Consider the following 27,809-nt stretch of genomic DNA (forward strand, 5'->3'; position numbering starts at 1 on the left):
TCGCTAGCGATATATTTTTTTTCAGCTACATATTTATTGTGATTGTATGATCTTGATAATATTTTATAACGTCTTATTTGTGATTGTGAGTGTAAGTGTATGGATATCATATCATCAAGTCACCTATCTTGTCATGGTTTTTATACTATGATTGTGTTTATGTCAACCTGCTGATGGTATGATCATGATTGGTGTATGATTATCGAAACTATAATGTGATATCGTTTATATTTCATTGTAATGAATCTGTCATAGTAACTTTATTTTCATGGTAGCTATATTGTTATGACAGGTACATTTTCATGGTTGTTCTACTGTTTTATTGGCTATACTGTCAAGGTAACTGTATTGTGATGATAAATACTTTCTTCGCTATTTTGTCATAGAGACTATATTCTCCTGGACGCTATATGTTTGCTATGATCCAAAATGACTATTTTGTCACAGTCTATTGTCATGTGGCTATATTTCCATACTGAATATAATTTATAAATGAATTTATTGTTACGTTGACTATATTGTCATATTATTCATGTGACCATGTTGGCTTTATTGTTATGGGAAATATCTTATTGTCTTTGACTATATTATCATAATGGCTAGATTGTCATTTCAAAGGTGTTTATATGAGGGCTATATTTTCACGAAAAATATATTTATATGGACGCTATATTTTCATGATATCTATGTACTCATTATATACTTATTATCAAGGTGACTATAATGTCCTGGCGATTGATTTATATCGTGATATTTTTGTCATGGTGTCTGTACTGTATTTCCCAGAACAGTCTAGCTATTATTACAGTATAGTCACAACGACAATATATTCACTATAACAATAAATTCTCCATGATTATATTACTGATATGACAATATGGTTAATGCAATAATAAAGAAACATTCAAAACATATTCACTATGGCAATATAGCCATCTGACAGTATAGATATTGTGACAAAAAAGTTTCTTTCCGATCATAGCAAACATAGAGACTCTAGGACAATATATTGTACATGACAAAATATCGTCCAAAATAGGATTTATCATTACAGTATAACCACCTTGACCGCATAGCCATTAAAACAATGTAACAACCATTAAAATGTACATGCCATAACAATATAACTATCATGAAAATGTAGTCACTACAATATGATAATAAAGAAATATAATCGCAATTGCTATATAGTTACCATAATTATCACCATGTTGACATAAACACCATAACAGTACAAAAACCATGACAATGTAAGTAGTATGATGATGTGATATCCATACAGTTACACTCAAAATACCAAATAATGCACCATAATAACATATTATCAAGAGCATATAACCAAAAGAAAATTGTAGCTAATGACAAAATATAGCCCCAATGAAAAAATTGACCATAGCAATATAGCCATTAAGTTAATCAAGCGACCAAGATAATGTAGCAATAATAACATTATAGCATAATTGAGCCACCATGCCAATATCGTCAACATGACAATGTAGCTACCAGGAAAATATATCAACCTTGAAAAATTTAGATGCTATGATAATACATTGGTTTTTTGAGTTATACTGTCAAGGTGTCTATATTATAATGATATATCCTGTCTTGGTCGCTATATGTTTGCTGTTATTCAAAAGCGACTATTTGTCACAGTATCTATATTGTCACATGGTTATATTACCATAGTGAATATGATTTGTATATTTCTTTTTTGTTTCTTTGACTGTATTTTCATATCAGTTATATGATCACTGTGGCTATATTGTATATTGTCATCGTGACTGTATTATCATAATGGCCAAATTGTCATGGCAAATATGTTGACATAGAGGCTATATTATCATGATATTCATAAAGTTATTGTATGTTTATTATCAAGGTGACTAATGTCATGGTGAGGATTTATGTCGTCATATTATTGTAATGTTGTCTGTACTATCATGGTGGCTATATTCTCGTTTGCCGTATTTTCAGTGTTACTCTTTTGTGAAAATGGCTTTATTTTCTGTGTAGCTATAGTGTCATGGGGAACATATTTTCATAGTGGCAGTATTGTCATTATCAATATACCGTCATTTTGGCTATCCTTTCATTTTAGTTACATTGCTATGATGTATATATCGTCACCTTACAAGGTGATCTCTTTATAGGTGGTATATTGTCATTACTAAACTCATGCATACTTTGTCATAAGCGATATATTATCATGATAACTATATTTTTATGGTGACAATATTGTCATAGCGACTATATTGTCATTATGACGATTATGTCATAGTGGCTATATTGCCAAGATAACTATAGTGTCATGGTAACTTTTTTATCATGATATTTATGTCATAGTGACTGTATTTTCATAGAAGCTTTTTTAATGGTGTTCATATGACCCTTGAGGATATACCATTATAGAAGAGAAATTGTCATTTTCATAAGATGATCAGGTGACTACATTGCCATGATATGTTATATTGATATGGTTTCAGTACTGTCATGGTAAATCTTTTATTACTGTGGCTACATTGCAACGCAAACCAAAATGGTGAGATGGCTATGTTTTCATGGTAGGATGATTCTATTATGGCGATTATAATAGCATTTCTGAGCATATTGTCATGATGATTGTTTTGCAACAATATCTATATTGTCATTTAATTTGTTAAATTGATGGCAATATTGTCTTAGAGACGGTGCTGTCATATTATTTGTATTGTCACGGTGGTTGTATTGTCATCGTAACTATATAGTCATGTTTGCTATATTGTCATTAAGATTATTGTTATGGTAGCTATATTGCCATGGTGGCAGTATTGTTAAGTCACTACATTGCCATGATGGCTATTTGTCATTTTTGTTGTATGACAAGGAGGTGACTGTCTTTTCACGTTGGCAATATTGTCAGAATAGCTATATTTTCGAGTACTGGGTATATATATTTCTATTTTGGCGGTATATTATCATGATGGCAATAATAACATTTTGGCGATAATGGCATGGTGATATAGTGTCTTAGCAGTAAACTCTTGTTGTGGATAGTTTTCAATTTAAATCATTTATCATGGTAGCTACATAGTCAAGGTTACTACATTTTCATGGTAGCTACATTGTCATGGTGAAGACATTGGCATGGTGGCTGTAGTGTTATTTTCCTATATTATGCCATCATGGCTTCATTATCTTGGTCGCTATATCAACTAGATGGCTAAATTGCTATGGTTAATTTTGTCGTTCGTGACATATTTTGTTATTAGCTATAATATTGTTGTGATTATATGATTATGATAATAATATTTTCATGGCGGCTTATTTGGTATGGTAAGTTTAAGTGACTGGATATCATCATCAAGTCACTTATATTGTCATGGTTTTTACACTGTGATATTGTTTATGTCCACCTGCTGACTACATAATCAGGATTGGTGTATGATTATGGTAACTATATTGAAATGTCGTTTTATTTCATTGTGATAATTTTCTCATGTTGACTACAATTCCATGACAACTTTAGTGTTATGATTATATCATAATGATAAATCCTGTCTGAGTCACTGTTTTTTCACAGAGACTATATTGTCCTGGAGTTTATATGTTTGCTATGATCCGAAAGCGACAATTTATTCACAGTATCTATATTGTCAGGTGGTTATATTGAAATTGTGAATATACGTTGAATGTTTCTATATTTTTGCTTTGACTATATTGTCATATAAGTTAAATGATCACGGTAGATTTGTTGTCATAGTAAATACATTGTCGTCTTGACTATATCATCATAATGGCTAAATTGACGTAGCAAATATGTTGACATGGAGGCTATATTTTCATGATATTTATAAATTTATTTGAAGATCACTATAAAGGGGATTCTAATGTCCTGACGCTTAAATTGTATTGTGACATTATTGTGAAGATGGCTGTATTGCCGTTCGCTGTATTTTCAATTTTACGCTTTTTTGAGGATGGCTTTACTGTCAGTGTAGATATAGTGTCATGGAGAATATATATTCATAGTGGCAGTATTGCCAATATGAACTTTTTGTCATTTTGGATATCTCCTTATTTTGGTTACATTACTATCATATATATATATCGTCACCTTGGCTATAATAGAAATGTGATCTTTTTTATATTTGCTATATTGTCATCTTTTTTCAATCATGCATATATTGTCATAAGTGATATATTATCATGATAGCTATAAAATCCGTTGACTGTATATTGGCATTGTGACTATATTGTTATCATGAATATAATCTAATGTTGAATATCTTGCCAAGATGACTATATTGTCATGGTGACTATCTTATCATGATGGTTTTAATTTCATGGATACTACATTTTCACAGTAGCTTTTATAATGGTGTTGGTTTTCCCCTTGAGGATGTATCACTATAAAACGAGATTTTTATTTTGAATAAATCAGTAGGAGGCTACATTGTCGTGATATGCTATATCATTATGGTTTCATGAATGTCATGGTATAAGTATTATTATGCTGGCTACATTGCAATGCAAGCCATAGTTGCAGAGTGACAATATTTTCATAATATAATCATTTGGTTTTGTCGATTACATTGCATTTGTGAGTATATTGTCATGATGACTGTTGCCATAATATCTATATTGTCATTTGTTTTGTTTAATTGTTGGCAATATTGTCATAATGTAATGTCATGTTTCCACAATTGTCTTGGTGGTTGTATTGTCATCGTGTCTATATGGTCTTGGTGCTTATATTTTCATTAATATTATATTGATATGGTAACTATATTGCCATGGTGGCTATATTGTTTGATGAATATATTGCCATGATGGCATTTTGTTATTTTTGTTGTATTACAAGGAGTTAATTGTCTTTTCATGTTGCCTATATATCAGGGTAGCTATATTTTCATTATAAGATTGCAGTCATAAAGACGATATAGTCGCCATGACAATATTTTCACCTTAATGATATAGTTACCATGAAAATATATCGCTTATGACAGAATATGCACGATCAAAAATGACAATATACCAACTATAAAAAAGATCACCTTCCCAATATACCCAAGGTGACTATATATACAGCATAGCAATGTAACCCAAATTAGAAGATAGCCAAAATGACTTTATTTCATAACGACAATACCGTCACTATGAAAATTTGTTCCCAATGAAAGTATAGGTACACTGACAATAAAGACATATTCACAAAATCATAACATTGAAACATATCAAACGACAAAATAGCCACAACAATAGTACAGCCACCATAACAATAATGTTACGATATACATCAATCACCGTGACATTAGAGTCACCTTGAAAAGAGATTTACAATTACTATATAAGTATCATGAGAATATAGCATCCATCTCAACATATTTCCCATGACAATTTAGCCACCTTGACAGTATAACACATAAAACAATGTAAGAACCATGAAAATGTACCTGCCATACCAATATAACTACTATCAAAATGAAGTCAACATACCAAAATAATCACAAAAGATATCTTCATTGATATATAGTTACCATAATCATACATTAATGATGATGATGTAATCAGCATTTTGATATAATAACCATCACCGTATAAAAACCACGACAATGTAAATTACATGATATCATATCAAGACAGTTACCCGTCACAATACCAAATAAGTCGCCATGAAAATATTATCATGATCTTATAATTACAACCAAATTGTAGGTAAAGACAAAATACATCCCCAATGAGAAGATTGACCGCAGCAATATAGCCATCAAGTTGATATAGCGACCAAGATAATGTAGCCAGAATGGTATTTTATTGAAAATAACAATACACCCACCATGCCAATATCGTCATCATTACAATGTAGCTTACATGAAGCATAGTAACCTTTGAAATGTAGCTACCATGATAATGCATCACCATGCTGATATCGCCAAAATTCTGGTATAGCCATCATGGCAATATACCAAAAGAAAAAAAAATACCCACTACAATGATATAGCTACCTTAACAATATAGCTACTCTAACAAAAAGCCATCATGGCAATATAGTTACCTAACAGTGTAGTCACCAGGGCAGTATAGTTACCACAACAATGTAATCTTAATGACAGTATAGCCACCATGAGTATATAGTCACGATGACAAGACAATCATGATGACCATACAGGCAATATGACAATACAGTCTCTTTGACAATATTGCCATCAACTCAATAAATCAAATGACGATATAGAGATTATGGCAACACAGTCACTATGACAATATACTCACAAATACAATAAAATCGTCATAACAAAATGATCCAAGCATGAAAATATAGCCACCCTGCCACTATGGCTTCCATTGCAATATAGCCAACATAATATACATTCACCATGACAGCACCAAAACTATAACAATGTAGCATATCATAACAATGTATTCATCTGATAATTTAATCAAAATGAAATTCTCGTTTTTATAATGATATATCTTCAAGGGCAAAATCAACACCATTGAATAAGCTACAATGCAAATGCAGTCACAATGTCATTATAACCATCATCAAGAAATAGTCATCATGACCATATAATTATCTTAGCAATATAGCCACTAAGAGATTATAGTCATTGTGACAATATAGTCACCATGACAATAACCGTCACCTTGATAATATAGGTATCACGATAATGCATCGCTTATGAAAAATATGCAGAGTAAAAAAATTACAATATAGCAACTATAAAAGATGTCACCTTGCCAATATAGCCAAGGTGACGACATGTAAATCTTCGCAATGCAACCAAAATGAGGAGATAGCCAAAATGACGGTATGTTCATAATGACAATGCTGCTACTATGAAAATATATTCCCCATGACATATAGCTACAATGACAATAGACCAATCTTCAAAAAAGAGTAACATTGAAAATACAGCAAACGACTATATAGCCACCATGACAGTCGAGCCAATATGACAATAAGGTAACGATATAATTCAGTCTCGGTGACATTAGAGTCACCATGATAATAAAATAGTACTGACTCTATAAATATCATGAAAATAAATCTTCTATGTCAACATACTTACCATGACAATTTAGCCAATATGATAATATAGTCACGACAGCAATATATTAACTAGAACAATATAGCCATGATCCTATAAGTGATAGGACGATACAGTCAACGCAACAAATAAGAAAGCCTTCAAATTATATTCATTATGGCAATATAAGCACCTGACAATATTGATGCTGTGACAAAATAGTCTCTTTCGGATCATAGCAAACATATAGGTTCCAGGACAATATAGTGTCCATGACAAAATAGCGACAAAGACAAGATTTCTCATTAAGATATAGTCACCTTGACATTGAAACAACATTGAAAATGTACCTGCTATAACAATATAGTTACCATGAAAATGTAGGCAAAATGACAAAATTGTCACATTGAAGTATAATTGCCATTACAATTTAGTTACTATGATCATATATCAATCATGATAATATCAATAGGAGACTGATATAAACACCATCACAGTATAAAAACAATGAAAACATAGTGATATGATAATGACCCATCCATACACTTGCACTTACATCACCAAATAAGCCGCCAAGAAAATATTATCATAATCATGTGATTGAAACAAAATTGTGGTAAATGACAAAATATATCCTCAACGACAAAATTAACCATAGCAATATAGCCAGATAGTAGATATAGCGACCAAGATAATGTAGTAAGGATGGCATTATATTGAAAATAGCAATACGGCCACCATGCCAATATCGTCACCATGACGATGTAGCTACAATGAAAATATAGTAACCTTGACAATGTAGCTACTATGATAATACAGTGCCATGGAACATATACACAACAACACTTTAGTTGCGAAGACACATGTCATCCTGCTGATTATATTTTCATGATTGGTCAGTGATTATGGTAACTATATTGTAACAGCGATTATATTTCATTGTTATTGTTTTGTCATGTTGACTGCATTTTTAAGGTAGCCATATTGTTATGGCAGCTAAGTTTTCATGGTTGTTGCTTTGTTCCATTGTCTCTACTGTCAAGTTGCCTCTATTGTAATGATAAATCCTGTCTTGATAGCTATTTTTCATGGAGACTATATTGTCTTGGAGGCTATACTGCCATACTGAATATAATTCAAATATCTCTTTATTATTGCGTTGACTATATTGTCATATCAGTTATATGATCATAGTAGCTTATTGTTATGATGAATATACTGTCATTGTGACTATATTATCATAATGGCTAAATTGTCATGGCAAACATGGGTATATAGAGGCTATATTTTCATAACATTTACAGTCATTGAAAGTTTATTATCAAGGTGCTCTAATATTATGGTGATTGATTTATGCCGTAATATTATAGTCATGGTGAATGCACTACAATGGTGGCTGTATTGTCGTTTGCTGAATTTTAAATGTTACTCTTTTGTGAATATTGCTTAATTGTCAGTTTAATTATAGTGTCATGAGGAGCATATTTTCACAGTGATAGTATTGTCATTATGAATATAAAGTCATTATCTTCTCATTTTGGTTACATTGCTATGAATATATATATATCGTCACCTTGGTTATATTGGCAAGGTGATCTTTTTTATAGTTGCTATATTCTCATTTTTTTAATCATGCATATTTTGTCATAAGCGATACATTATCATGATAACTATACTAATTAAACTGGTTATAATGTCATGGTGACTGTATTTTCATGGTCTATATTATTCCTTTGACTATATTGTCATATATATTATATGATCATGATGTCTTCATTGTTATGTTGAATATATTGTCATCGTGACTATATTATCATAATGGATAAATTGTCATGGTAAATATGTTTTTGTGGAGGCTATATTTTCACGATATATACATAGTCATGGTAAGTATATTATGAACGCGACCCTATTGTCATGGTTACTGATTTATATTACAATACTGTCTTGGTGGGAATACTGTTATGATGGTTATATTGTCGTTTGCATTATTTTCAAGGTTATTCTTTGTGAAGACGGCTTAATCATCAGTGTAGCTATAGTGTCATGATGAACATATTTTCATAGTGGTAGTATTCTTATTATGAGCATACCCTCATGTTAGCTATCTTGTCATTTTGGTTACATTGTATGGTGTACATATCGTCACCTTGACAATATTAGTTTGGTGATCTTTTTTTTATAGTTGCTATAATGTCATTTTTTAAAACATACATATTTTCTCAAAAGCGATACATTATCATGATACCTATATCATTATGGTGACAATATTGTCATTGTCTATATTGTCATTATGACTATAGTTTCATAGTGGCTATATTGCCAAGATAACTATACTGTCATGTTGACTATTTTATCATGAGGGTTATAATGTCATGGTGAGTTCATTTTTATGGTAGCTTTTTTAATGGTGTTGATTTTGCCATCGAGGATATATCATTACAGAAGCGAAATAGTCATTTAGATTAAATTGTCAGGTTACTATATTCCCTTGATGACTATATTGTTATGGTTTCAGTGCTATCATGGTGAATGTATTATAATAGGAACATTTCAATGGAAGCCATAGTGGCAGGATGACTATAATTTCATGGTGTGTATCATTTTGTCCTAGCGATTATATGGCATTTGTTGCTATATTATCATGATGACTGTGTTGCCATAATTTGTATATTGTCATTTAATTTATCAAATTGATGTCAATATTGTTAAAAAGACTTTATGGTCATGTTGTCTATATTGTCATGGTAGCTGTATTGTCGTGATTCTATGGTCATGGTGGCTATATTGCCATTACGATTATATGTTCATGATGATATACCATGGTTGCTATATTGCAAAATGACTATATTTTCATAGTGGCTATTTGTCATTTTGTTATATTACGAGGTGAACATCTTTTCATATAGTCTATATTGTCAGCCTAGCTATATTTCATGGTAGTTATGTCGTAGTGGCTATTTTTTTCTTGTGGTATATTGCCATGATGGCTGTACTAACATTTTGGCGATATTGGTATGGTGATATATTGCCTTGGCGGCTAAACTGTTACTGTGAATATTTTGTCAGGGGAATATATTATCATGGTAGCTACAGTGTCAAGATTATTATATTTTCATGTTTGTTACATTGTCATGTTGACTATATTGGCGGCCTATTTGGTATTGTTAGCTTATCTGTAGGGATATCATATCATTATGTCAATTACAGTTTCATTGTTTTTATTCTGCGATGGTGTTTATGTCAACCTTTTGTTTATATGATCATGATTGGTATATGGTTGGTAAATATATTGCAATGTCGATTATATTTCATTGAGATTATTTTATCATGGTGAATATATTTTCATGGTAGCTATAATGTTATGGTAGGTTCATTTTCCTCGATGTTATATTCCTTTTTGGCTATACTTTCATTGTGGATGTATTGTAATAATAAATCCTGTCCTGATCGCTATTTTGTCATGGATAGTATATAGTCATGGAAGCTATATGTTTCCTATGATCCGAGAGTTATTTTGTCACAGTGTATATAAAGTCATGTGGCTATATTGCCACATTCAATATAATTCCATGAAATCTTTACTGTTGGATTGACTATAATGTCATATCAGTTATATGGTCCTGGTGGCTTTATATTGTTTTGATGAATATATTGTTATCGTGACTATGGAAGCTATAGTGGCAGGGTGGTTATATTTTCATGGTAGGATTATTTTGTTATGGCGAATATATTGTATTTGTATATATATATATATATATATATATATATATATATATATATATATATATATATATATATATATATATATATATATTGTCAGATGGTTATATTGCCATAGTAGACATAATTTGAATGTTCATTTATTGTTGCATTAACTACATTGTCATATCTGTTATATGATGACACTGGCTTTATTGTTATAGTGAATATATTTTCGTCGTGATTATATTATCATTATTGCAAAATTGTCGTGGCAAATATGTTGATATGGAGGCTCTATTTCCATGATATTTCTAAAGTTATTATAAGTGTATTATCACTTTGACTCTAATGTCATGGTGATTGATTTCTATCGTGACATTATTGTCATGGAGGCAGTACTGTCTTGGTGGCTACATTGTTCATTGTTGTTTGTTGCATTTTCAATGTAACTTTATTCTGAAAATGGCTTTATTGTCAGTGTAGCTATGGCGTCATGAGGTAGGAATTTTCATAGTGACAATATTGTCATTATGAACATAACGTCATGTTGGCTACCTTCTCATTTTGTGTCCATTGCTATGATGTATATATCGTCACCTTTGCTTTATTGGCAAGCTGATCTTTTTTTATAGTTGCTCTATTACTATTTTCTTAATCATGCATATTTTGTCATAAGCGGTATATTATCATTATAACTATATTAACAAGGTGACAATATTGTCATGGTGAGTATATTATCATGGTAAGTATAAGCTCATAGTGGCTATATTGACAAGATAATTTCATTGTCATGGTGACAATTTTAACATGATAGTTATAATGTCAAGGTGTCTGCATTTTCATTGTAGCTTTCTTAATGGTGTTGATTTTGTCCTATAGGATTTATCATTATAAAAAGGAAATTTTCCTTTTGATGCTTTATCAGGTGACTACATTGTCATGATGTGCTGTATGGTTTCAGTGCTGTCATGGTAAATGTTTGATTATGGTGGCTACACTGAAATGGAAGCCATAGTAGCAGGGTTCCTATATTTTCAGAGTGGGATCATTTTGTTTTGGAGATTACATTGCTTTTGTGAGAATATTGTCATGGTAACTGTGCTGCTATAATTTCTATACTGTCGTATATTTTGTTAAATTGATGGAAATATTGACATAGAAACTGAATTGTCATATTGTATATATTGTCTTGGTGGTTGTATTGTCTTTGTCTACATGGTCATGGTGGCTATATTGCTATTAAGATCATGTTGTTATTGTAACTATATTACCATAGTGGCAATAGTGTTAGGAGACTATATTACCATGGTGGCTATAGTATTAGGTGACTATATTTCCATGGTGGCTATAATGTTAGGTGACTATATTGCCATGGAGGCTATTTGTCACTCTTTATATTACAAAGAGATGAATGTCTTTTCAAATTAGGTATATTGTTGTCAGGGTACATATATCGTCATGTTAGCAATATCGTTGTGGTGGGTATTATATTATTATTGTGGTATATTGCCATGATGGCTATACTAATATTTTGGCGATATTGGCATGGAAATATAGTGTCTTAGAAGCTAAACAGTTGTTATGGACATTTTTTCATAGGAATACATTATCATGGTAGCTATATTGTCATGGTTGATATAATTTCATAGCGGCTACATTGTCATAGTGACAGTATTCATCCTGATAGCTGTACTGTTATTTTCAATATAATGCCATCGTGGCTACATTATCTTGGGCGTTATATTAACTTGATGGCTATATAGCTATGGTTGATTTTGCCGTTGGAGATATTTTTTTTTGTTAGCTACACTTTTATTGTGGTAATATGATTATGATGATATTTTCATGGCGGCTCACTTGATATTGTGATTGTAAGTGTACGGATATCATATCATCATGTCACTTATAATGTCATGGTTTTTACAGCATGATGGTGTCTATGTTAACCTGCAGATTATATTATCACGATCGGTGTATGATTATGGAAACTGTATTGTGATAGCGATTATATTTCATGGTAATTATTTTGACGTAGTGACTATTTTTTCATGGTAGCTCTTTTATGTCAGTTACATTTTCGAGGTTGTTTCATTATTTTACCGTCTATACTGTCAAGGTGACTATATTTTAATGATAAATCCTTTATTTTTAGCTATTTTCTCATGGAACTATATTGTCCTGGACGCTTTATGTTTGCTATGATCCGAAAGCGACTATTTTGTCACAGTATCTATATAGTCATTTGGCTATATTGTAATGGTAAATATAATTTGAATGTGTCTACATTGTTGCGTTGACTATTTTGTAATATCATTTATGTGCTCTTGGTGGCTTTATTGTTACGGTGAATATATTGCCATCTTGACTATTTTATCATAATTGCTAAATTCTCAGAGCAAAGATATTTATATGGAGACTATATTTTCATGGCAGACATATTCATATGGATGCTTTATTTTTATGATATTCATATGGTCATTGTAGGTTTACTATCAAGGTGACTCTAGTGTCCTGATGATGGATTTATATCGTGACATTATTGTTGTGGTGGCTGTGTTGTCTTATTGGCTATATTGTCATTTACTGTATTTTTAATGTTACACTTTTTGTGAAGATGGCTTTGTCGTCAGTGTAGCTGTAGGTGTCTTGGGGAACATATTTTCTTATTGGCAGCATTGTCGTTATGAACATACCGTCATTCTGGTTATCTTTTCATTTGGTTATATTACTATGATGTATATATCGTCACCTTGGCTATATTGGCAAGGTAATCTTTTTCATACTTGTTATATTGTCAGTTTTTTATTCATGCATATCTCATCAAAAGCGATACATTATCGTGATAACTATATTAATAAGGTTAGAATATTTTCATGGATGACTATATTGGTAATATGACTATAATCTCATAGTGGCTATATTGTTGAGATAACTTCATTGTCATAGTGACTATTTTATCATGAAGGTTATAATGTCATTGTGACTTCATTTTCAAGGCCTCTTTTATAATGGTGTTGATTTTGCCTTCGAGGACATATCATTATAGAAGCAAATTTTCATATATAATGAATTACCCGTTGACTAAATTGTCATGATATGCTATATAGTTATGGTTTCATTACTGTAATGGTGAATGTATTATTATGATGGCTATATTGCAATGGAAGCCATATTGGCAGGTTGGAAATATTTTCATAGTCGGATCATTTTTATGGCGATTATATTGCATTTGTGAGTATATTGTCATGATGACTGTGTTGCCATAATATTTATGTTGTCTTTGAATTTGTTGATTTGATGGCAATATTGTGATACAGATTGTATTCTTATGTTGTCTGTATTGTCATGGTGGTTGTATTTTCATCGTGACTATATGATCATGGTGGCTATATCAAAATTAAAATCATATTTTTATGATAATTATATTGCCATTGTTGATAAATTGTAAGGCGACTATATTGTCATGGTAGTTATTTCTCATTTTTGTCGTATTACAAGGAGAGGACTGTCTTTTCATGTTGGATATATTGTCCGTTTAGGTATATTGTCATGTTAGCTATATCGTTTGTTTTTTTCTGGCGTTATACTGCCTTGATGGCTATACTAATATTTTGTTGATATTGGCATCTTGATATAGTGTCTTAGCAGCTAAACTGTTGTTATGGATATTTTTTCATAGGAAAACATTATCATGGTAGCTACATTGTCAAGGTTAATACATTGTCTGGGTAGCTATATTGTCATGGTGACGATATTGGCACGGTGGCTGTATTGTTATTTTCAATATAATGCTATTAGGACTACATTATCTTGGTCGCAATATTAAGTTGATGGCCATATTGCTATGGTCAATTTTGTCGTTGGGGATATGTTTTGCTGTTAGTTAAATTTTTTTCGGATTATATGATAATGATAAACATATTTTCATGGCGACTTATTTGGTATTGTGAGTGTAAATGTATGGATATCATATCATCATGTCAACTATATTGTCATGGTTTATATACTGTGATGGTTTTTATGTCGACCTCCTGATTATCTCATCATGAGTGGTGTATGATAATGGTAACTATATAGCAAAGGCGATAATATTTCATTTTGATTATTTTGTCAGGGTAACTTCATTTTCATGTCAGCTATATTGTTATGGCAGGTACATTTTCATGGTTGTTACAATGTCTTATTGGCTATACTGTTAAGGTTGCTATATTTTAATGATAAATTCTTTTTGGTCGCTATTTTATCAAGGACACTATAATATGTTTGTTATGATCCGAAAGCGACTATTTTGTCACAGCGTCTATATTGTTAGGTGGCTATATTGCATAGTGAATATAATTTGAATGTTTATCTATTGTTGCATTGCCTATATTTTCATATAACTTATATGATCATAGTGGCTTTATTATTATGATGAATATATTGTTGTTTTGACTATTCTATCATAATGGTTAATGTCATGGTAAATATGTTGATATTGACGCAATATTTTAATGATACTTATATAGTCATTGAAAGTTTATTATCAAGGTGACTCTGATGTCATTGTTATTGATTTATATCGTGATTTTATTGTCCTGGTGGCTGTACTGTCATATTGGGTATATTATCAAGGTAGCTATATTGTCGTGTTAGTTATATTGTTGCGGTGGGATTTTTTTTTCTGAAGGTATTGTGAGATGATAGCTTTACTAACATTTTGGTGGTATTAGCATGGTGATATAGTGTCTTAGCAGCTACACTGTTGCCGTGGATATTTTCATGGGAATAGATTATCATAGTAGCTCCATTTTTTAAGGTTAATATATTTTCCTGGTAGCTACATTGTCATGGTGAGGATTTTGGCATATTGGCTTTATTGTGCTATAATGCTATCATGGCTGCATTATCCTGGTTGTATTGCTATGGTTAATTTTGTCGCTAGGGATATATTTTTTCAGCTAGATATTTATTGTGATTATATGATCTTGATAATATTTTCATGGCGTCTTATTTGGGATTGTGAGTGTAAGTGTATGGATATCATATCATCATGTCACCTATTTTGTAATGGTTTTTATACTATGATTGTGCTTATGTCAACCTGCTGATGATATGATCATGACTGGTGTATGATTATCGAAACTATAATGTGATATCGTTTATATTTCATTGTAATGAATTTGTCATAGTAACTTTATTTTCATGGTAGCTATATCGTTATGGTAGGTACATTTTCATAGTTGTTCTACTGATTTATTGGCTATACTGTCAAGTTAACTGTATTGTGATGATAAATCCTTTCTTTTTCGCTATTTTGTCATGGAGACTATATTCTCCTGGACGCTATATACATGCTATGATCCAAAATGACTATTTTCTCACAGTATCTCTATTGTCATGTGGCTATATTTCCATAGTGAATATGATTTATAAATGCGTTGTCATATTATTCATGTGACAATGGTGGCTTTATTGTTATGGTGAATATATTATTGTCTTTACTGTATTATCATGATGGATAGATTGTCATTTCGAAGATATTTATATGGTGGCTACATTTTCACGACAGATATATTTACATGGACGCTATATTTTCTTGATATCTATTTACTCATTATATACTTATTATCAAGGTGACTCTAATGTCCTGGCGATTGATTTATTTCGTGACATTATTGTCATGGTAGCTGCACTGTATTTCCCAGGACAGTTTAGTTATTGTTACAGTATAGTCACAACGACAATATATTCACTATAACAATAAATCCTCCATTATCATATAACTGATATGACAATATGGTTAATGCAATAATAAAGAAACATTCAAAACATATTCACTATGGCAATATAGCCATCTGACAATATAAGTATTGTGACAAAAAAGTTGCTTTCCGATCATAGCATACATATAGACTCTAGGACAATATATTGTCCATGACAAAATATCGTCCAAAATAGGATTTATCATTACAATATAACCACCTTGAAAGCATAGCCATTAAAACAATGTAACAAACATTAAAATGTACTTGTCATAACAATATAACTATCATGAAAATGTAGTCATCACAATATAATAATAAAAAAAATATAATCGCCATTGCTATATAGTTACCATAATTATCACCATGTTGACATAAACACCATAACAGTATAAAAACCATGACAATGTAAGTAGTATGATGATGTGATATCCATACAGTTACACGCAAAATACCAAATAATCCACCATGATAATATATTAGCAATATCATATAACCACAAAAAAATTGTAGCTAATGACAAAATATAGCCCCAACGACAAAAATGACCGTAGCAATATAGCCATTAAGTTAATCAAGCAACCAAGGTAATGTACCAATGATAACATAATAGCATAATAGAGCCAACATGCCAATGTCGTCAACATGACAATGTAGCTACCATGAAAATATATCAACCTTGAAAAATTTAGATGCTATGATAATACATTGGTTTTATGAGTTATACTGTCAAGGTGTCTATATTATAATGATATATCCTGTCTTGGTCGCTATTTTGTCAAAGAGACTATATTGTCCTGCAGGCTATATGTTTGCTATGATTCAAAAGCGACTATTTGTCACAGTATCTATATTGTCATGTGGTTATATTGCCATAGTGAATATGATTTGTATATTTCTTTTTTGTTTCTTTGACTGGATTTTCTCATCAGTTATATGATCACTGTGCCTATATCTTTATAGTGAATAAATTGTCATCGTGACTGTATTATCATACTGGCCAAATTATCAGGGCAAATATGTTGACATAGAGGCTATATTATCATGATATTCATAAAGTTATTGTAAGTTTATTATCAAGGTGACTAATGTCATGGTAGGATTTATATTGTGATATTATTGTAATGCTGGCTGTACTATCATAGTGGCTATATTCTCGTTTGCTGTATTTTCAATGTTACTCTTTTGTGAAAGTGGGTTTATTGTCAGTGTAGCTATAGTGTTATGGGGAACATATTTTCATAGTGGCAGTATTGTCATTATGAACATACCGTCATTTTGGCTATCCTTTCATTTTAGTTACATTGTTATGATGTATATATCGTCACCTTAGCTATATTTGCAAGGTGATCTTTTTATAGGTTGTATATTGTCATTACTAAACTCATGCATACTTTGTCATAAGCGATATATTATCATGATAATTTCATTTTTATGGTGACGATATTGTCATAGCGACTATATTGTCATTATGACTATAATGTCATAGTGGCTATATTGCCAAGATAACGATAGTGTCAAGGTGACTTTTTTATCATGATATTTATGACATAGTGACTGTATTTTCATAAAAGCTTTTTCAATGGTGTTCATATTACCCTTGAGGATATACCATTATAGAAGAGTTATTGTCATTTTCATTAAATTATTTGTTGACTACATTGCCATGATATGCTATATTGATATGGTTTCGGTACTGTCATGGTAAATCTTTTATTACTGTGTCTATATTGCAACGGAAACCAAAATGGTAAGGTGGCTAAATTTTCATGGTAGGATGATTTTATTATGGCGATTATAATAGCATTTCTGAGTATATTGTCATGATGACTGTGTTGCAGTAATATCTATATTGTCATTTAATTTGTTTAATTGATGACAATATTGTCTTAAAGACGGTACTGTCATATTATTTGTATTGTCACGGTGGTTGTATTGTCATCGTAACCATATAATCATGTTCGCTATATTGTCATTAGGATTACATTGTTATGGTAGCTATATTGCCATGGTGGCTGTATTGTTAGGTCACTATATTGCCATGATGGCAATTTGTCATTTTTGTTATATGAGAAGGAGGTGACTGCCTCTTCACGTTGGCAATATTGTCAGAATAGCTATATTATCGAGTAGTGGGTATATATATAATTCTTTTCTGGCGGTATATTATCATGATGGCAATAATAACATTTTGGCGATACTGGCATGGTGATATAGTGTCTTAGCAGCTAAACTCTTGTTGTGGATAGTTTTCAATTTAGATAATTTATCATGGTAGCTACATAGTCAAGGTTACTATATTTTCATGGTAGCTACATTGTCATGGTGAAGATATTGGCATGGTAGCTGTATTGTTATTTTCAATATAATGCCATTATGGCTACATTATCTTGGTCGCTATATCAACTTGATGGCTAAATTGCTATGGTTATTTTTGTCGTTCGGGACAATTTTTGGTATTATTGTTGTGATTATATGATCATGATAATATTTTCATGGCGGCTTATTTGGTATGGTAAGTGTAGTGAATAGATATGATATCATCAAGTCACTTACATTGTCATGGATTTTACATTGTGATAATGATTACGTCAACCTGTTGACTACATAATCAGGATTGGTGTATGATTATGGTAACTATATTGTAATGTCATTTATTTCATTGTGATAATTTTGTCATGTTGACTACAATTGCATGACAACTTTAATGTTATGACTATATCATAATGATAAATGCTGTCTGAGTCACTGTTTTTTCACAGAGACTATATTGTCCGGGAGTTTATATGTTTGCTATGATCCGAAGCGACAATTTATTCACAGTATCTATATTGTCAGGTGGTTATATTGAAATTGTGAATATACGTTGAATGTTTCTATATTTTTGCTTTGACTTTATTGTCATATCAGTTAAATGATAATGGTAGCTTTATTGTCATAGTAAATACATTGTCGTCGTGACTATATTATCATAATGGCTAAATTGTCGTAGCAAATATGTTGACATGGGGGCTGATTCTAATGTCCTGGCGCTTTATTTGTATCGTGATATTATTGTTAAGGTGGCTGTACTGTCAAGGTGGCTATATTGTCGTTTGCTTTATTTTCAATTTTACGCTTTTGTGAGGATGGCTTTACTGTCAGTGTAGATATAGTGTCATGGAGAATATATATTCATAGTGGCAGTATTGTCAATATGAACTTTTTCTCATTTTGGATATCTGCATATTTTGGTTACATTACTATCATGTATATATCGTCACCTTGGCTATAATAGATAAGTGATCTTTTTTATATTTGCTATATTGTCATTTTTTTCAATCATGCATATATTGTCATAAGTGATATATTATCATGAGAGCTATAATATTCCGGTGACTATATATTGGCATTGTGACTATATTGTTATCATGAATATAATCTCATGTTGGATATCTTGCCAAGATAACTATATTGTCATGGTGACTATCTTATCATGATGGTTATAATTTCATGGTGACTACATTCTGAGAGTAGCTTTTATAATGTTGTTGGTTTTGGCCTTGAGGATGTATTACTATAAAACGATATTTTTATTTTGATTAAATCAGTAGGGGGCTACATTGTCGTGATATGCTTTATTATTATGGTTTCAGGAATGTCATGGTATATGTATTATTATGTTGGATACATTGCAATGCAAGCCATAGTGGCAGAGTGGCTATATTTGATAATATAATCATTTTGTTATCTCGATTATATTGCATTTGAGAGTATATTGTCATGGTGACTGTTGCCATAATACCTATATTGTCATTTGATTTGTTAAGTTGATGACAATATTGTCATAATATAATGTCATGTTTCCAGTATTGTCTTGGCTGTTGTATTGTCATCGTGTCTATATGGTCATGGCGCTTATATTTCCATTAATATTATATTGATATGGTAACTATATTGCCATGGTGGCTATATTGTTTGATGACTATATTGCCATGATGGCTATTTGTTATTTTTATTGTATTACAAGGAGGTGATTATCTTTTCATGTTGCCTATATATCATGGTAGCGATGTTGTCATTATAAGATTACAGTCATAAAGACGATATAAAAGCCATGACAATATTTTCAACTTAATGACATAGTTATCATGATAATATATCGCTTATGACAGATTATGAACGATAGAAAATGACAATATACCACCTATGATAAAGATGACCTTCCCAATAGAGCCAAGGCGACTATATGTACAGCACAGCAATGTAACCCAAATTAGAAGATAGCCAAAATGACTTTATTTCATAATGACCATACCGTCACTATGAAAATTTGTTCCCAGTGAAAGTAAAGCTACACTGACAATAAAGCCTATTCACAAAATAGTAACATTCAAAACACATGAAACGCCAATATAGCCACAATGACGGTACAGCCACCATAACAATAATGTTGCGATATAAATCAATCACCGTGACATTAGAGTCACCTTGAAAAGAGATTTACAATTACTATATAAGTATCATGAGAATATAACATCCATATCAACATATTTCCCATGACAATTTAGCCATGATGATAGTATAGTCATAACGACAATATATTCACTATAACAACAAAGCCACCATGACCACATAACTGATATGACAATATAGTCAACGCAACATTAAAGAAACCTTCAAAATATATTCACTATGTCATATAGCCACCTGACAATATAGATAACGTGACAAAATAGTCGCTTTCGGATCATAGGAAACATATAGCCTCCAGGATATATAGTGTCCAGGAGACAATAGCGTCCAAGACAGGATTTATTATTACTATATAACTACCTTGACGGTATAGCCCATAAAACAATGTGAGAACCATGAAAATATACCTGCCATACCAATATAACTGCTATCAAAATGAAGTCAACAAACCAAAATAATCACAAAAGATATCTTCATTGCTATATAGTTACTATAATCATACATTAATGATGATAATGTAATCATCATTTTGACATAATAACCATCACCATATAAAAACAATGACTATAAGTTATATGATCATATGATATGAAGACAGTTACCCCTCACAATACCAAATAAGTCGCAATGAAAATATTATCATGATCATATAATCACAACCAAATTGTAGGTAAAGACAAAATACATCCCCAATGATAAGATTGACCGTAGCAATATAGCCATCAAGTTGATATAGCAACCAAGATAATGTAGCCAGAATGGCATTATATTGAAAATAACAATACACCCACCATGCCAATATCGTCATCATTACAATGTAGCTTACATGAAGTACAGTAACCTCGGAAATGTAGCTACCATGATAATATATCACCATGCTATTATCGCCAAAATTCTGGTATAGCCATCATGGCAATATACCAAAAGAAAAAAACACCCACCACAATGATATAGCTACCTTAACAATATAGCTACTCTAACAAAAAGCCATCATGGCAATATAGTTACCTAACAGTATATTCACCATGGCAGTAGTTACCATAACAATGTAATCTTAATGGCAGTATAGACACCATGAATATATAGTCAAGATGAAAAGACAATCATCATGACGATACAGGCAACATAACAATACAGTCTCTTTGACAATATTGCCATCAATTCAATAAATCAAATGACGATATAGAAATTATGGTAACAGTCACTATGACAATATACTCACAAATGCAATAAAATCGTCATAACAAAAATGATCCAACCATGAAAATATAGCCACCCTGCCACTATGGCTTCCATTGCAATATAGCCAACATAATATACATTTACTATGACAGCACCGAAACGATAACAATATAGCATATCATGACAATGTATTCACCTGATAATTTAATCAAAATGAAATGTTCGTTTTTATAGTGATATATCTTCAAGGGCAAAATCAACGCCATTAAATAAACTACAATGAAAATGCAGTCACAATGTCATTATAACGATCATCATAAAATAGTCACCATGACAATATAATCATCTTAGCAAAATAGCCACTAAGTGATTATAGTCATAGTGACAATATAGTCACCATGACAGTATACCGTCACTTTAATAATATAGTTATCATGATAATGTATCGCTTATGAAAAAATATGCATGAGTGAAAAAATGACAATATAGCAACTATAAAAGAAATCACCTTGCCAATATAGCCAAGGTGATGATTTGTAAATCTTCGCGATGTAACCAAAATTAGGAGATAGCCAAAATGACGGTATGTTCATGATGACAATACTGCTACTATGAAAATATATTCCCCATGACATATAGCTACAATGACAATAAAGCAATCTTCATAAAAGAGTAACATTGAAAATACAGCAAACGACTTTATAGCCACCATGACAGTCCAGCCACTATGACAATAATGTCACGATATAATTCAGTCGCGGTGACATTAGAGTCACCCTAATAATGAAATAGTACTGACTATATAAATATCATAAAAATAAGGCTTCCATGTCAACATACTTACCATGACAATTTAGCCAATATGATAATATAGTCACGACGGCAATATATTAAATATAACAATATAGCCACGATCCTATAAGTGATAGGACGATACAGTCAACGAAACAATAAGGAAGCCTTCAAATTATATTCATTATGGCAATATAAGCACCTGACAATATTGATGCTGTGACAAAATAGTACCTTCGGATCATAGCAAACATATAGGCTCCAGGACAATATAGTGTCCATGACAAAATAGCGACCTAGACAAGATTTCTCATTGAGATATAGTCACCTTGACAGTGAAACAACATTGAAAATGTACCTGCTATAACAATATAGATACCATGATAATATACGCAAAATGACAAAATTTTCACATTAAAATATATTCGCCATTACAATTTAGTTACTATAATCACATATCAATCATGATAATATCGTCAGGACGCTGATATAAACACCATCACAGTATAAAAACAATGAGGACATAGTGATATGATAATATCATATCCATTCACTTGCACTCATATCACCAAATTAGCCGCCAAGAATATATTATCATGATTATATGATTGAAACAAAATATTAGTAAATGACAAAATATATCCTCAACGACAAAATTAGAAAGAGCAATATAGCCAGAAAGTAAATATAGCGACCAAGATAATGTAGTTAGGATGGCATTATATTGAAAATAGTAATACGGCCACCATGCCAATATCGTCACCATTACAATGTAGCTACCATGAAAATATATTAACTTTGACAATGTAGCTACTATGATAATACAATCCCATGGAACATATCCACAACAACACTTTAGTTGTGAAGACAATGTCATCCTGCTGATTATATTATCATGAGTGGTCAGTGATTATCGTAACTATATTGTAACGGCGATTATATTTCATTGTGATTGTTTTTGTTGACTGCATTTTTAAGGTAGCCATATTGTTATGGAAGCTACATTTTCATGGTTGTTGCTTTGTCCTATTGTCTATACTGTCAAGTTGCCTCTATTGTGGTGATAAATCCTGTCTTGATCTCTAATTTTTCATGGAGACTATATTGTCTTGGAGGCAACACTGCCATAGAGAATATAATTCAAATATCTCTTTATTATTGCGTTGACTATATTGTCATATCAGTTATATGATCATGGTGGCTCATTGTTATGGTGAATATACTGTCATTGTGACTATATTATCATAATGGTTAAATTGTCATGGTAAATATGTTGATATAGAGGCTATATTTTCATAACTTTCTAAAATGGGAAACAGAAGAAGGAGTCACGCGGGGAGTGCTCATCCTCCTCGAAGGCTCAGATTGGGGTGCCTAAATGTGTGTGGATGTAACCAAGATGTGAAAAAAGGAGAGATAGGTAGTATGTTTGAGGAAAAGAACCTGGATATTTTGGCTCTGAGTGAAACGAAGCTCAAGGGTAAAGGGGAAGAGTGGTTTGGGAATGTCTTGGGAGTAAAGTCAGGGGTTAGTGAGAGGAAAAGAGCAAGGGAAGGAGTAGCAGTACTCCTGGAACAGGAGTTGTGGGAGTATGTGATAGAATGTAAGAAAGTAAATTCTCGATTAATATGGGTAAAACTGAAAGTTGATGGAGAGAGATGGGTGATTATTGGTGCATATGCACCTGGGCATGAGAAGAAAGATCATGAGAGGCAAGTGTTTTGGGAGCAGCTGAATGAGTGTGTTAGTGGTTTTGATGCACGAGAACGGGTTATAGTGATGGGTGATTTGAATGCAAAGGTGAGTAATGTGGCAGTTGAGGGAATGATTGGTATACATGGAATGTTCAGTGTTGTAAATGGAAATGGTGAAGAGCTTGTAGATTTATGTGCTGAAAAAGGATTGATGATTGGGAATACCTGGTTTAAAAAGCGAGATATACATAAGTATACTTATGTAAGTAGGAGAGATGGCCAGAGAGCGTTATTGGATTACGTGTTAATTGACAGGCGCGCGAAAGAGAGACTTTTGGATGTTAATGTGCTGAGAGGTGCAAGTGGATGGATGTCTGATCATTATCTTGTGGAGGCTAAGGTGAAGATTTCTATGGGTTTTCAGAAAAGAAGAGTGAATGTTGGGGTGAAGAGGGTGGTGAGAGTAAGTGAGCTTAGGAAGGAGACTTGTGTGAGGAAGTACCAGGAGAGACTGAGTACAGAATGGAAAAAGGTAAGAACAATGTAAGTAAGGGGAGTGGGGGAGGAATGGGATGTATTTAGGGAATCAGTGATGGATTGCGCAAAAGATGCTTGTGGCATGAGAAGAGTGGGAGATGGGTTGATTAGAAAGGGTAGTGAGTGGTAGGATGAAGAAGTAAGAGTATTAGTGAAAGAGAAGAGAGAGGCATTTGGACGATTTTTGCAGGGAAAAAATGCAATTGAGTGGGAGATGTATAAAAGAAAGAGACAGGAGGTCAAGAGAAAGGTGCAAGAGGTGAAAAAAAGGGCAAATGAGAGTTGGGGTGAGAGAGTATCATTAAATTTTAGGGAGAATAAAAAGATGTTCTGGAAGGAGGTAAATAAAGTGCGTAAGACAAGGGAGCAAATGGGAACTTCAGTGAAGGGTGCAAATGGGGAGGTGATAACAAGTAGTGGTGATGTGAGAAGGAGATGGAGTGAGTATTTTGAAGGTTTGTTGAATGTGTTTGATGATAGAGTGGCAGATATAGGGTGTTTTGGTCGAGGTGGTGTGCAAAGTGAGAGGGTTAGGGAAAATGATTTGGTAAACAGAGAAGAGGTAGTAAAAGCTTTGCGGAAGATGAAAGCCGGCAAGGCAGCAGGTTTGGATGGTATTGCAGTGGAATTTATTAAAAAAGGGGGTGACTGTATTGTTGACTGGTTGGTAAGGTTATTTAATGTATGTATGACTCATGGTGAGGTGCCTTAGGATTGGCGGAATGCGTGCATAGTGTCATTGTACAAAGGCAAAGGGGATAAGAGTGAGTGCTCAAATTACAGAGGTATAAGTTTGTTGAGTATTCCTGGTAAATTATATGGGAGGGTATTGATTGAGAGGGTGAAGGCATGTACAGAGCATCAGATTGGGGAAGAGCAGTGTGGTTTCAGAAGTGGTAGAGGATGTGTGGATCAGGTGTTTGCTTTGAAGAATGTATGTGAGAAATACTTAGAAAAGCAAATGGATTTGTATGTAGCATTTATGGATCTGGAGAAGGCACATGATAGAATTGATAGAGATGCTCTCTGGAAGGTATTAAGAATATATGGTGTGGGAGGCAAGTTGTTAGAAGCAGTGAAAAGTTTTTATCGAGGATGTAAGGCATGTGTACGTGTAGGAAGAGATAAAAGTGATTGGTTCTCAGTGAATGTAGGTTTGCGGCAGGGGTGTGTGATGTCTCCATGGTTGTTTAATTTGTTTATGGATGGGGTTGTCAGGGAGGTGAATGGAAGAGTTTTGGAAAGAGGGGCAAGTATGAAGTCTGTTGGGGATGAGAGAGCTTGGGAAGTGTGTCAGTTGTTGTTCGCTGATGATACAGCGCTGGTGGCTGATTCATGTGAGAAACTGCAGAAGCTGGTGGCTGAGTTTGGTAAAGTGTGTGAAAGAAGAAAGTTAAGAGTAAATGTGAATAAGAGCAAGGTTATTAGGTACAGTAGGGTTGAGGGTCAAGTCAATTGGGAGGTGAGATTGAATGAAGAAATACTGGAGGAAGTGAAGTGTTTTAGATATCTGGGAGTGGGTCTGGCAGCGGATGGAACCATGGAAGCGGAAGTGGATCATAGGGTGGGGAGGGGGCGAAAATTTTGGGAGCCTTGAAGAATGTGTGGAAGTCGAGAACATTATCTCGGAAAGCAAAAATGTGTACGTTTGAAGGAATAGTGGTTCCAACAATGTTGTATGGTTGCGAGGCGTGGGCTACGGATAGAGTGGTGCGCAGGAGGATGGATGTGCTGGAAATGAGATGTTTGAGGACAATGTGTGGTGTGAGGTGGTTTGATCGAGTAAGTAACGTAAGGGTAAGAGAGATGTGTGGAAATAAAAAGAGCGTGGTTGAGAGAGCAGAAGAGGGTATTTTGAAATGGTTTGGGCACATGGAGAGAATGAGTGAGGAAAGATTGGCCAAGAGGATATATGTGTCGGAGGTGGAGGGAACGAGGAGAAGAGGGAGACCAAATTGGAGGTGGAAAGATGGAGTCAAAAAGATTTTGTGTGATCGGGGCCTGAACATGCAGGAGGGTGAAAGGAGGGCAAGGAATAGAGTGAATTGGAGCGATGTGGTATACCGGGGTTGACGTGCTGTCAGTGGATTGAATCGGGGCATGTGAAGCGTCTGGGGTAAACCATGGAAAGCTGTGTAGGTATGTATATTTGCGTGTGTGGACGTATGTATATACATGTGTATGGGGGTGGGTTGGGCCATTTCTTTCGTGTGTTTCCTTGCGCTACCTCGCAAACGCGGGATACAGCGACAAAGCAAAAAAAAAAAAAAAATAATTCATAACATTTACATAGTCATTGAAAGTTTATTATCAAGGTGACTCTAATATTATGGTGACTGATTTATGCCGTAATATTATAGTCATGGTGAATGCACTACAATGCTGGCTGTATTGTCGTTTGCTGAATTTTGAATGTTGCACTTTTGTGAATATGGCTTAATTGTCAGTTTAACTATAATGTCATGAGGAGCATATTTTCACAGTGGTAGTATTGTCATTATGAATATAACGTCATTATCTTCTCATTTTGGTTACATTGCTATGAATATATATATCGTCACCTTGGTTATATTGGGAAGGTGATCTTTTTTATAGTTGCTATATTGTCATTTTTTTAATCATGCATATTTTGTCATAAGCGATACATTATCATGATAACTATACTAATAAAGCTGACAACATAGTGTCAT

This window comes from Panulirus ornatus, chromosome 55, assembly GCF_036320965.1.
Source record: "Panulirus ornatus isolate Po-2019 chromosome 55, ASM3632096v1, whole genome shotgun sequence".
Lineage (NCBI taxonomy): Eukaryota > Metazoa > Arthropoda > Malacostraca > Decapoda > Palinuridae > Panulirus > Panulirus ornatus.